This window comes from Corvus moneduloides, chromosome Z, assembly GCF_009650955.1.
Source record: "Corvus moneduloides isolate bCorMon1 chromosome Z, bCorMon1.pri, whole genome shotgun sequence".
In the NCBI taxonomy this organism is placed as follows: domain Eukaryota; kingdom Metazoa; phylum Chordata; class Aves; order Passeriformes; family Corvidae; genus Corvus; species Corvus moneduloides.
Genome location: NC_045511.1, coordinates 27650654 through 27663568, shown reverse-complemented (window position 1 = coordinate 27663568; position 12915 = coordinate 27650654).

Genomic DNA, 12915 nt, shown 5'->3' with positions numbered 1-12915 from the left:
GACACAAAGTAATTAGGGATGTCTCTTTTTCTTCTCTTTTTTTTTTTTTTAATTTGTTCAGTGTCTCTGGGAATTACCAACACAAGACAGTGTGATTTGAGTTGTTATAGGCAAATAAATAGAAGAGTCCCAATAAATACAAGATTTTTTTCAGATAAACTTTTTTGTGTTTTAGAATCCTGCTCCAAATGAGCACAACCTATCTTACTTGTCAGTATAGAAACAATGTGTTGCATAAATAAGATAGGTTAAAGTGTTATACTTAGTTTTGTGAACAAAACATTATTTTAACTACCTAAAAGCCCAATAAAAACTGAATTTCTTACTCCGTAATGTATTTTCAGTGATATTTTGATGTTAAGGACTTAAAGAAACGAACCAAATCTTAAATTGCTCTTAGTTTCTTTATCTTTTTCCTTGTGCAGCTTTTATTTATTTTTATACTGACTATGTAAGCCTTTCATCAAAAAAAGAAATTTAACTCTACTTCAAACAGAATTTTAAAAATGCATATCAAAAGATCTGATTGATCTGTTTTCAAATTACTGTATTTTTTACATCCTTATGTGGACTCTGCATGCTCTGCTTAGACAAGGTGAAGCATAAAACCCATACAACCCCAATAATGATAGATATTTTCCATTCTGTACTAAATCTCTCTCTGTGAGGGGTTGGGATTTTTTTCAGCTTGAATGACCTTGCTCAACAGCTTGCAGTGTAGAAGACTCTGCATTGCCAAATCTAGGATTTGTTTCAGAGAAACTGAGATATAATCAGATTTTAATTCTGTACTAAACAGAACAACATCATCTGTCATTAAGGTATCATAAAACTCATTGTACCATCTTTGACAGAAATTTGAGCAGTGTAATAGTGAAGGAGTCTGGTTTGATTCCAGGCAGGTGCATGTATAATTTAATTTTCTGCATCCTCTAAAATCACAATGCCAGCTACAATTTTTACCTGTAAAATATTTTTGATTTTCTAATAAAAAATACACTAGCTGCATAGTAAATTTTCATTATATTTTTGGTTGCAGGCCATCTACAGCCATGTGTGTCTACATATGATTGGGGAAGATAAAAATTTCCATGATAGGAAATACTGCAACATCCCTTCTTTAACAAGATGGGTGAAAGGTGAAAGAACTGGATGGGACAATTTAGAACTGTGTAACACATCAGTAATTCATTAACTAAGTGACTTAAACAAAATGAACCACACAGTGGTACACTCAGGAGGTTGCTGAACCCTGTGGCTCAAAAGAAGAAAAGCTGCCACAGGTCCTTTCTCCAGGGCCAGCCAGAAGTATAGGCACAGGTATACAATACACATGGGCTGGGTAGGACTTTGTCCCCTGACTGAGGTGTCTCCACCTACTCAGATGTCAAGATGGGCCTATATCACATGATTAAACAAATATTAAGTCATTAAGTGAATTAATTCTTAATTATTTGTAGTCAATTAAATCTGCTAAGACAAAGATTTCTGTTTAATTGAAATATGGTCTGCTCTAATAAATTTTAAAATTCTGATTTTAAAGATGCTTACTGTAAAACACGTAAACATGTTTTGTTAAAAAACGAGATTTCTATATCTGGTCTTACTGCTTTGTTACTCTCTATGCCTGCCCAGATCAGCTGTTGTTTGAGCCCTTCCAAATCTAAAATAAGAAATATCATTTAAAAGGAGAAAGCTATGGGTCCTGTTTTGGGCTTATAAACATCACTACTGTCTGTTTTTCCTTTGGGCTTGGTTGAAAACCCAAATTGTGTAATATTTTTTTTCATTTCCTTAGAAATCAAACCCAGTTTCTCCAAATTGTTTTCTTCACAAGCAGTGAGCTGTTTCACCATCATTCCTTTAAACAGAAGATGGCAGATGTCAGAGGAAGTAAAACTCTGGGAAAGAGTAGATATCTTGTAGATATTCCAGAAAGGATTTCAGCTTGATTTCCTAATTCAATAGGAAAGGCATACAGTGAAATGAACTGAGGGTAGATGGGTCTCCTTGTCAGTTAAGTTGATGATGCATTTATTTCCCTATTTTTACTGAAATTTGGTTTTGTCCTTAATTCTGACAGATGGAATTTATCCAAAATTTTGAACTGGTACAGCTACCACACAGAGCAACTAAGATCAAGTGCAGAGGATCATATTGCTCTGTGTGCTGTATATACTCTGTACTAACTTATGCAATTATAAATGCTCTAAAAATATACTATTTTCTCATATTTTAAAAGATCCATTGTAGCTAGTGAGCTGCAAGCTGAACACTTTCAGTCACTAGTAAAATAGTTAAAAGACTAATTTTGTTTTTCAACTGGGCTAAATATTTCTGTGCAACAAGAAATTAGTAACATTATTTTCCAGCAGGAGTACCTTGCATTAGTAATCATGTGCAGCTATTAATATTATTTTTCATATTGACAGATACCCTATTCTATTCAAAGTGATACAAGGTGAGCATTGTGCTCACTGTAAATGACATTCCTGTTCACAGGCACCCAGGGCATGTACTCACATAAATCTTGAATTTCAGACAAGCTTCTGCCTCTTGATGGTATGCCACAGAGCTCTGCTGGTTGCTGTTGGTGGCCAGAATGTCTTGTGGCATACAGAGATTTGTATCACCTCTTTACCCATGTCAACACGTGGCTCTGCAGCAAAATTACATAATTTTTTCCCCTCTTCCTTGTTTGTCAATTTTTTTTGGTTATTTGCACATATATGACTTTACGTTGGTTTTTTTATAATCTTTAATCATCCTTTTGAAGATATGTTGACAAAATCTTCTGGAACTTATTAAATTAACCTTGTTAGAATCTTTACTTTCTTTCAAAACATTGTCTAGTGGGCAATAGGGATATTAGATTATGCAATAATGTTCTTCCTCTCTTATCCTCTTGTAGTGGTTGTTCCAAGACAGAGATTAATGTTGAAAAAATAGTCTTCTAGTTTGGGAGATTATATTCTTTACCTTTAAAACAATCCTAAAGTTATACTGCTGCACTAAGCTGTGATGTACCATGCCTTGGATTATGATGTCATTCAAATTAGATGTAAAATCTGAATTTTCACAATGTGAGATTAGACTTTTGCATTCTTTGCCTCCTAATTCAAAGCAAATTCACTGACTTTCTCTGGATGGTAATTATCAGTATATACTCAGTATAGCAATTGCTACATTTGTGCTCTATCTGGTCTTATAGGTGGGTTCTACTTCACTAAGAAAATAGCATAGGGAAAAAGGTATCAATGCTAAGTGGTTAAAATTTCATTTAACAAAGTAATTTTCTGTGAACTCAGCAAAGCCTACAGAAATGAAGTGAAAGAGCCTAATTTTATCTTTCTTGCGATTACTCAGGAGCAGAATGGGGCTCTATTAGAATGATACTGATATAGTACAAACAGCTGTACAAATAGCAGCTACAGTATTTAAACAGGTTTAAAATTACTAAAAATACCTGAGTCAAACAGCATTGGAAAAAAAGAACCTTCCCTTCCTTTTTTTTGCAGTGTTCTCAGAACACATAAGCTTTTTAATAATTTATTCTGGAAATGATAGTTTGGAAGGGAATACAAAGACATCTGTTTCTGATGTTGTCACAATGCTGGTGTTCAGATCAGCTTGCTGAGATAGGACTCGTGCTTCTCTTACCCAGAGATGCTGAAATAGAAGATATTCTTTCTCTAAACTGTCACAGCTAAATAGCCATGTGCAATTTCATTTACAGAGATGATTTCTTAATGCATTGTTCTTTACATAGTAGATTGAATTATCCTCTTTGTCAATGTCAATAGGAATTTCCTGCATGCAACAGGGGAAAAAATGTCTACAGCTATCTTTCCTACCTGAACACACTTGTTTCCCAAGTAATCTTGGGGACTTTGTTACCATAACTCAATATTTTGCAATGCCAAACCCATGGATAACTTACTGTGGCTTAATGAATAATAAGTGGCCTAAGAGTCAGATTATCTACGGGGACTTTCTATACCAGTTTGAATTTGGGGCCTTTATGAAGACAGCCTTAAAATCATCACTGTCATCCTGATTTACCTTACTCCTACAGTATGGAAGCTTACTGATACAGCAGAGCAGCCTGATCAGGCTTAGAGAAACAGATTGCAACAAAGACCTTACAAAAAACAATTTCAAAATGTGACCTCTGAATTAAACTTAGACTATCAGTCTATCTTTTTCTCTCTGTATACACTTCTTTGTCTAGAACTCCCAAGACACACCCAAGTTTATGGCTACAATTTTAGGATTTACAGCAAGACTTTTTTTATGTTATCTTCAGTTCTTATATTGTCTTAAAACAATTTAGGAGGAGCCCCCTGGAAATATCCATAGTATTATGGCTGAATGGTATTATCTTAGTAATTAGTCTTAAATCATGCTGTGACAGCTCTGAAACTCCATTCTTAAATGCTATCATTCTTAACACTTTGTTTTGCTACTGGCTAAATGTCTCAACTCAACCTGTATTATTCAGAATCCCTAATTTCACCAAGACTTATTACTTTGCCAGTGTCAGTTACTGTACAGAAAAACGAGCCCTTTTTATTTTGTAAAGCTCATGAATCTGGCAACACCACCCTTCTGTAGAGACCACATGCAATGCTTTTGGACATAAACACGTCAAGGAGCACAGCGTACCAAAAAAATTATCCCAACACCATGAGTTGTCAGATTTTTTTGAGTTTTATCACATCAGTTCCATCTTTCATGTGACAAAATACATAGTTTTCTCTCTTGAGGGCAAAAGGTTTTTTGACAACACTACCCCTCAAACTTCTAAAGAATTCTGAAGAGCTGCTAGCACTGTAACATGTCACAGGAGACAAAGTTGGGTTGCAATCATGAAATTCCTTTTGCCTCATCTGTGATAATTAAGAGTGGAAAGACACTCAGTGATTCCGAATCACTGTAGCTCCTGCACAGAAAATAGGCTGGTACTAAAATTTGGATATAGCTCTAGCGTATTCCATTTACTTCATACGGCATGTGAGGAGCATGCATAATTATCTGTGTGCAGTCCTCTGCATGGGACCATTTGGCCAAGGAAGGGGTAACATCTTCTACTGACATTACATCTGTAGTAGGTCCACATCTTCTTATTTGTTGACTGAGAAAGACACAGTCTCTGGATCATCTGAAACAAGAAGACTCAATGAAGAAGACATGGAAATCAGAAAGGTACGGGGAAAGAGCTGCATCACATTTGCTGTGAAAGGGAAGTTTATTGCTGGCAAGAATTATGTATTTTCTTTGCCCAGCTGAGCTGATTTCAGAAGAGATGCAGTTTAATATATAAATGCCCCATCCTTCTTTTAATTGTGCATAAGACTGTTCCATGACTGTAAAATTGATAAAAAATAATTTATTAAGGGGGGTAGAACTATGTGAAAAGGGGAAAAAACCTCAAAGAAACCTGAGGAGATTTTGGAACTTCTGTTTGCCTCTCTCAGAACAGTTAAGATTTACGAAACTGTGGAGATAAAAGGGAATGAAACCTAGAAATCTCCTGTGGCTTACACCTACCCTCTGGTTGCAGAAGTCTTTGAATCCTCAAGACTCTTTTTTTTTTTTTTTTCATAGTTCCCCTTCTTCCAAAACCCATAGGTCTTTGATATTGCAATATTCAGTGCTATTGGGGAACTTTCTCAGCTTCTTTCAATTGTAAAACATCAAAGGAGAAAGAGAACTAACTCGTGGAAAGGTAGATTAACGTCAAAGGGAGCGCTTCTCCTGAATTCCATAAATTTACCAGGAACCTTCTTATTGGAACTTGCATTAAAACTGGGGGGAAATGGGGCTATCTTGGGGAAATAATTATTTAATTTATCTTAACACAGAGAATTACATTAGTAAAAATTACCTCAACTGTACTTTTATGTAACAGATTTTAAGCATCATTGAGGGACATAAAGTGAAGGTGAATAGCAGCTTAGTCATCAGTTTGCAGTGAGATGAAACTTCCCCAAATATGCAAATGTTGGCTGCACACAGCACAAAAAGCATAATATCTACCTGGAAAATGATGAAATAATATATTGCTTGATTTCTGAATTTACAGTTCATTTCTCTGCTACTTCTTGTCACAAAATTATGAGGACATGATGAAAAAAATTTGCTGGGAGCAGGGGCTGGAGTGATTCAGGATTTCAAGGTGTATACTTTGGCAAAAAGATTAAAAAGTAACAGAATCTATATACAGATGAAGCAGGTAAATATTAGGCAAGGAAAGGAATTTTTATCTTCCTAAATCACTTGTAAAATCATGTAATGAACTAAACTAAAGAGAAGGTTTAGCTAAAAAGGAAGGATTGACAAAAGTATAAGATAGACACCTCAAACATTTGAATCATTTTATACGGTAGAAGTGCAGTTGCTAATAAATATATTCAAAAAAAAGCAAATACATGAAAGTGAGGATTACTAATCATTGGAGTTGTACCTTTCCTATGTAATTCTACTCTTTGCAAATGAGAATAATTTAAAAAACGAATCTGCATAACTATCCTAGTTAAGATGACATTTAGGCCTACAAACAAAAGAATGAGAAAACCTATTCTTTTACTCATCAACAGATTTTTTTTGACCCCATCTCTCAAATTTGCCTTTTTATTTTTTTTTAGAAGAAAATTATTCGCAAGTTTTGGTAGTAAAGAATATCATGTCAGAGATTTTAGTAGAGGATGTTTCCCTGTGCAAGCCATTACATTGCACGTACATAAAATACGTGTCTTACGTTAGTTGTTTCTTCTACAATTATGTGGTTTTTATGTTTTTTAAAACTGCAGAAAAAGAATGTTTTTTGCAAATCAAATTACAAAGATAACTACTTCACAAAACCAAGCCAAATGTCATGTAATACAGCATTTTAAAAAGCATAAAAATTCAGAATTTTTGTGACTTTTAACGTATAGGTGAATAGAAATATGTTTATTTTCCACAAGCAATTTGAAGGACAAAAGTTGTTTTCTTATGAGAGATCAGTGTATGCAGTGTACAGTGAATATTAGTGTTCCGATACTTTTCTGAGTAGAACCTGAAAATCCTTCATAATATAAACCAGAAAGGAAATATTTTCACATAAAAAAGATTAAATTATTTGGAATGTGAAAATGATCAAAATCAAATTATTTTCTCCTTTGCTTAAAAAAATCTCCATTAAAGCAGGCATACAAATTAATCCTGTGTTACCTGATGTAACCAGTCCTTCAGGAAAGAAATGGGGTGAAAAAAGAAGGGAAGTGTCCCATAAAATCTTTTAGATCTTGCAAGGGTATTATTTGCACAGGTACAATTGGGTTTGTGCTGTGATAATCTCTTTTCCTTAAGTATAAAATGCAGTATAGTGGTACTCACTATATATATTACAAAAATAATATAGCACTTATATAAAAAGGTGTTTCTTTCCCTCACTCTGTCACTCTCAGTGCTTGAACACCTGAACAACTCCATCATATTCTTCAAAATTTCTTTTAGTACATACTGGTGAACAGAAAGGGGAAGATCCTTGAAAACAGTAGGAGTATTGATGGTTCTCTGAAAGATCAGTAGTGTTCATCAGTTGGAGATAAAATTCCCACATAATTTCTGGTTACAGAACTATCCAATGTGATTTAATTTTTTATTTTTTATTTTTATTTTTTTATATATATTCTTGGTCTAGTGAAGACAGTGACTTTAATTTTCCTCATATTTGACCTTTGTAATTTTGATTTTTGTCACCTTCATGCCAGAACCAGGCAGCTGATTACAGCCCTGTAGAGCAGAAAAACTCTGATCAGATTAAGGGGCAAATGTATCTCAAACTGATAAAGAGAGAAGAGTAGACTTAAATGCTAAGTGCTATGGTAAGTCCTCTGGCTCCTTTTCCTTCCTCAGGTCACCTCAGAGTCACAGGTCTCGAGCTTCTGGTTGTCAGGATCCTGATGAAGACCTACCTCAGAGCCCTGACACTTTTTCTGAGACAAAGCAAAATTTGACATTTCACTACCCTTTTAATTAGAACCAGAATATTATTAGTAACAGATGCTAAGTGGTAATATCTTTACTTCAAATTAATCCAAATCCAAGTCAGCATAGAATTTTGGAGTTAGTGGAAGCTGCATTACTTTAGGGAAAATTTCTCTTGGCTATGAAAAGTCTAAGGTTATCAGGCAGCATTCCTTGTGTGGAAAAAAATTCCCACTTAAAATTTATCACACTTTTAATAGCAGAATAGAAGCATCAATAAGGAGTAAAAAAATGCACTCTTGTGGGATTTTTAGGAATGGATATACATATGGATTTGAAAAGTGTTCATCTTCTCTTTGGATTGTGTTACTTGATCAGAATACTTCTGTCTCCTCTCTTTCTCAAAAAACTTTGGGCAATAATATTTCCCTTGTAAATTCTCTCACATTAAGTACTTTACTCTTTTCACTACAGTATCTTACTTGGAGGCTGTACTTGCTCAAATGTTGATTTTGTCTTACTAAGCAATGCTTACTAAGCAACTGCCCATCCCCACCACACCCTATACCATGCCTTAGGCTGATACATTCTTGTAAATAGTGTGGCAAGACTCAGTAATTCTGTAGAGCTTTCTGGAATGATGAAGTTTTCAGTTACTGAAGAAGAAACTGACCTTTTCGTTATCAACACAGGTTTTTCACATCTCCCCACTGAGCTACCCCATGCTTTTTCTGGTGCTTTATTGCATTCAGCCTGTATTATACATATGGATGACCGGGGTAGGTTTTTTCAGTATAAAAAAATCAAGGTTATTGCAACTAAACCCCAAATTAATTTATCAACTATATATGGATTTAGTGGATTTTAAACAATATTTTCATTCAGTAAGAAATTAAATTTCTTTTATGTGATTTTAAACTTCCTAGAGTTTTTATAATAAGTTACAAGAAAAACTTGTGCAAAAAACCAAAGAGCAGTTCTAGAAAATAATATGCAGGGAAAAGATCAGGTAAAATTTACATTGCAATCTTCAAAGACTGCACATAAGTGTTTTTCTTCCAAAGACCCATAGAAATTCTGACTAGGAAGATACCCTATGTTTCAAAAAACAGAGAAGGCTCTCTGCCTTCTCTGCCATAGATTACAATGTAGCAGGAAATATACAACATTTTACATAGCGGAATAACTACAGAGAACTTCCTTCACAGATCTGAAACTTATGGCATCAATTTGTTAATTAAATCATTCCCTCCTCATTTGGACTCAGGACCTCCAGCTTTTCTCACAGACTCTAATGAAGAGGCTGGGGGAGAAGGACAGAGCAAGAACCTAAATCTGGTACCTCAGAGTTCACTACCCAAAACTAACATGGGTCAGAGACACAGACAGTCTGTTGTTAAGAGAGTATCTTGAGATTTAGAAAATGAAGCAAGGGAACAGTGAATGAAAAATGTCAAAGAAATATTGGTAAAACTGCCACTAAATGCTCTGACACTCTTTTCCTTTACTCACTAATTATGCTGATCACACAGTCCCTTTTTTACTATTTTACCAGCTTATCATGGTTTAACTTCAGTGTAGTGGGTGGGGTGACCTGCTTTATCAATCCCTCCCTCAGCAGGAGAGGGGAGAGAAAATATAATTACCATCTTGTGGGTCCAGACAGGGAGACATCCCTCAGCAATTACATAGGCAAAACAAACTCAGCTTGGGGAAATTAATTTATTGACAATCAAATCTAATACTGTAAAACAAAATCTTTAAAATCCCATCCCTCTACCCTTCCCTTATTAATAGCACCAGCTTTACTCCCCATTTCTCCAGGGTGCAGGTGGACAAGGAATATGGACTGCAGTCTGTTGCTTCTCCCCCTGCTTCCTTCTAAGGGTGAGGACCCTTCATACTCTTCATGCTCCAGGACAGTGAGACTCCCACATGAGACAGTCCTACATAAACTTCCCAACATGGATATTTTCCACAGGCTGAAGTTCTTCACAAACTGCTACAGCATGAGTCTCTTCTATGGGGTGCATCCCTTCCAGCATTGTACCTCCCCAGGGTCACAAATCCTGCCAGCAAACCTGCTCCAGAACAAAACACAGCACACATCTCCACTGGGGTATTTAGGTATAACCACCTCCACCTTCTTGTCTCATAAGACTATCCTGTAACATGTCACCCTGGTTGATCAGCCAGGGAGAGATGTAAGTTTACTATTGTGTTAGATCTGTTCAGGATGGATCTCCTGCCATCTGGGAGCATCTGGGGACAGTTAAGCACAACTCGTTCACTCCTCTAGGCTGAAAGTGTGTACCCTCACCTATATCTGTGTGTTTTTCCATGCAGCAAAAAGTACCAATCTTATCCAGAGAGTTCATGTCACCATGAAATGATGCAAATTAAGATTAATCTTCTTTTTATAAATAAATATTTGTAAGTGATAAATACATGTATTTTATGACTATTAAGAAACTAATCAAAAAATCCTTGTTTAATTTTTCTCCATACGTTTTAATACATGCTTTCACATTCTATTTGGAAGTGCTTTTTGAGCACTCCTTTGGCATCATAAAATTCTCCTAAAGTGTCTTGAAAGTTACAAAAGCTTCTTGAAAAGAGTATGTTCGGTGTCATAGGTGAAAATTGTGGGACAGGTAAATCTGGTACTAGTGTACAATGAAAACAGAATTTTATAGTGTCAGTGAAACACTCCCCTGTGCAACTGGAATAAGATTTGTACCTTTTCAATTCACATACTACTAAAGTCAAAATAGCTCTTTATTTTGGTTATGATTGTTTTATAGGTTTATTGTTTGCACTCCGGAAATATAAACTTTCTAACTTTGTCGTACACTTTTTTGCCATATTTTGAAAATTAACACCCAAATTGATTGGCAAATTCAAGATATCTCAGTCAGTTTTTTTTAGTCAGGAGCACTGTGTTTTCAGCCATGTTTTGATGCATGCAATACTTTGACACCTTAACAGTTAACGGTGTGAGGCAGGTTCACCTCTATGATAAACTGTGGAGCTTCCTACTCTTGAGAAATGAGAGAAGGAATGTTTACTATTAGCAGCAGGAGAAAAAGCTTTGATTAAACCCACAGCAGAAGAGCACAGCACTACGCTTGTGTGTGTCTAGTTGATATTTGAATCAATCTTGAGATTGCTTTTCACAGATGATAGGAAATAGGAATACAGATTTTAATTCTGTTTACTAACATAATCTATGCTCATATGCTTGCTATAATGCAAATTCTTAGGTCCTCACAGCAACTTTGAACGTTTTTATTAATAAAACATAAATAAATAAAAACCCCAAATTAAGGTATTGTTTGTTTAGCTTTCTTTGTATGGTATAGTGGACATTATGAAAACCCTGTCAAAAATATACTATGAATATTTACCTTGTAAATAGAAATGTGAAATCTCTGTGAAGCAGAAAGGTGTTGCAGTAGGTAAAACACAAAAAATGTAGAAACTCTTCTTTCAAATGCTTTTTTGTTTCTAAATTTTCATCAGTGACCTGCAGGTTTCTCAGAAGAAAGAAAATCCTTCTGACTTATTAGTTTCTCTGGAAATTGTTTTGAAAGCTGTCACTTTATAGTGTGTATCCGTAAGAGTAAAGCTCAACTCTGTGAGAAAGCAATATAGCACAGTACCTCTTTCAGAAATGTTTATATCTATTTACCAATCCATTTCCTTTTAGAAGCCTCAAATGAACATTGAAATTGCAAAATTTAAGAATACAGTGTCTACACTTTTGCATACACAGCAGTACAGAAAAAATCCTTTTGTAAACATATGTGCGTACATATCCACTTGTATAAAAGTGTACATCCATCCATATATATATATATACATACACATATGGTCCCTTCCAGCTCAGCATATTCTGTGAATCTGTGATATAATCCCTAATATCAAATATTTCATGCTTTAACGACTAAAAAACTAACCACAACTTCAAAATTAATTGTAGAATTGATTGTGTATGTTGAATAAAGCAGAATTGAGCACAGGCACACATGGATTGAAATTAATGATGGTCCAGATATTTGTCTCAGAAACTGTCCAAAAATTTCAGTTGAAAAGAAGAAAAATTTCATGATATAAAAATATCAGTGAGGAGAAGAATTAGAGAAAGATGCTACTGCTAGAGTTCAATTAAGACTTTTCATTCTTGTAGTTACAGTTTTCACTCAATTAGCTATAAACCACTGTTTTTAACCAATTGGATATCCAAGAACTATTTGAGACAAATTTTCCTGTCCTGGTGTGTGCATACTGTAATTTGTTATCGATTTGAAAAATGAGCATCTCTGCCCTTGAATTATTTTTTCTCAAGAGTACTGCCACTTTCCAAAGCCTCATGGAATCAACAATATAGCTGCTGTCATTTTGGTAGACAAAATATTCATATAATTAGATAGTGATGAACACCAAAGTGAATTATAAAGAAGTTAACCTTTGAGATTGTTTTAAAGTTGTGGTTTTGCTTTCACTACCTTATATCATGATAACAAAATTTCAAGTGTCCCATCTAAACTAACTGGGCAATGCCTGCTACTGGAGTTGAGGGTGCCTGACCATTATTTGTAGCTGTAGTTAATGGTAGATTTTTACAACTACCTGTTTTGAATGGCAATCTTTCCCTAGTGTGCTTTTCCATGAAAAAACAAGAAAGTAAAAAAAAAATGGAAAAAAATATTTCTTTAATATATGATCTAATTTTTTTAATATGTCAGAATTTTCTCATTATCATTTGAATTTGGTATTTATGTCCCAAAGGAGAAGAAATAAACATATCTGTTTTTACCTGTTTCTCCAGGAATATAGCTTTTCCAGATTATTCAGAATGAATTGGTGGTACAGGTTTGATCTAAATCTCCCTGGCATCTCAGGAGTATAAATGTCACAATTTTTTATGTGTTTTATCAT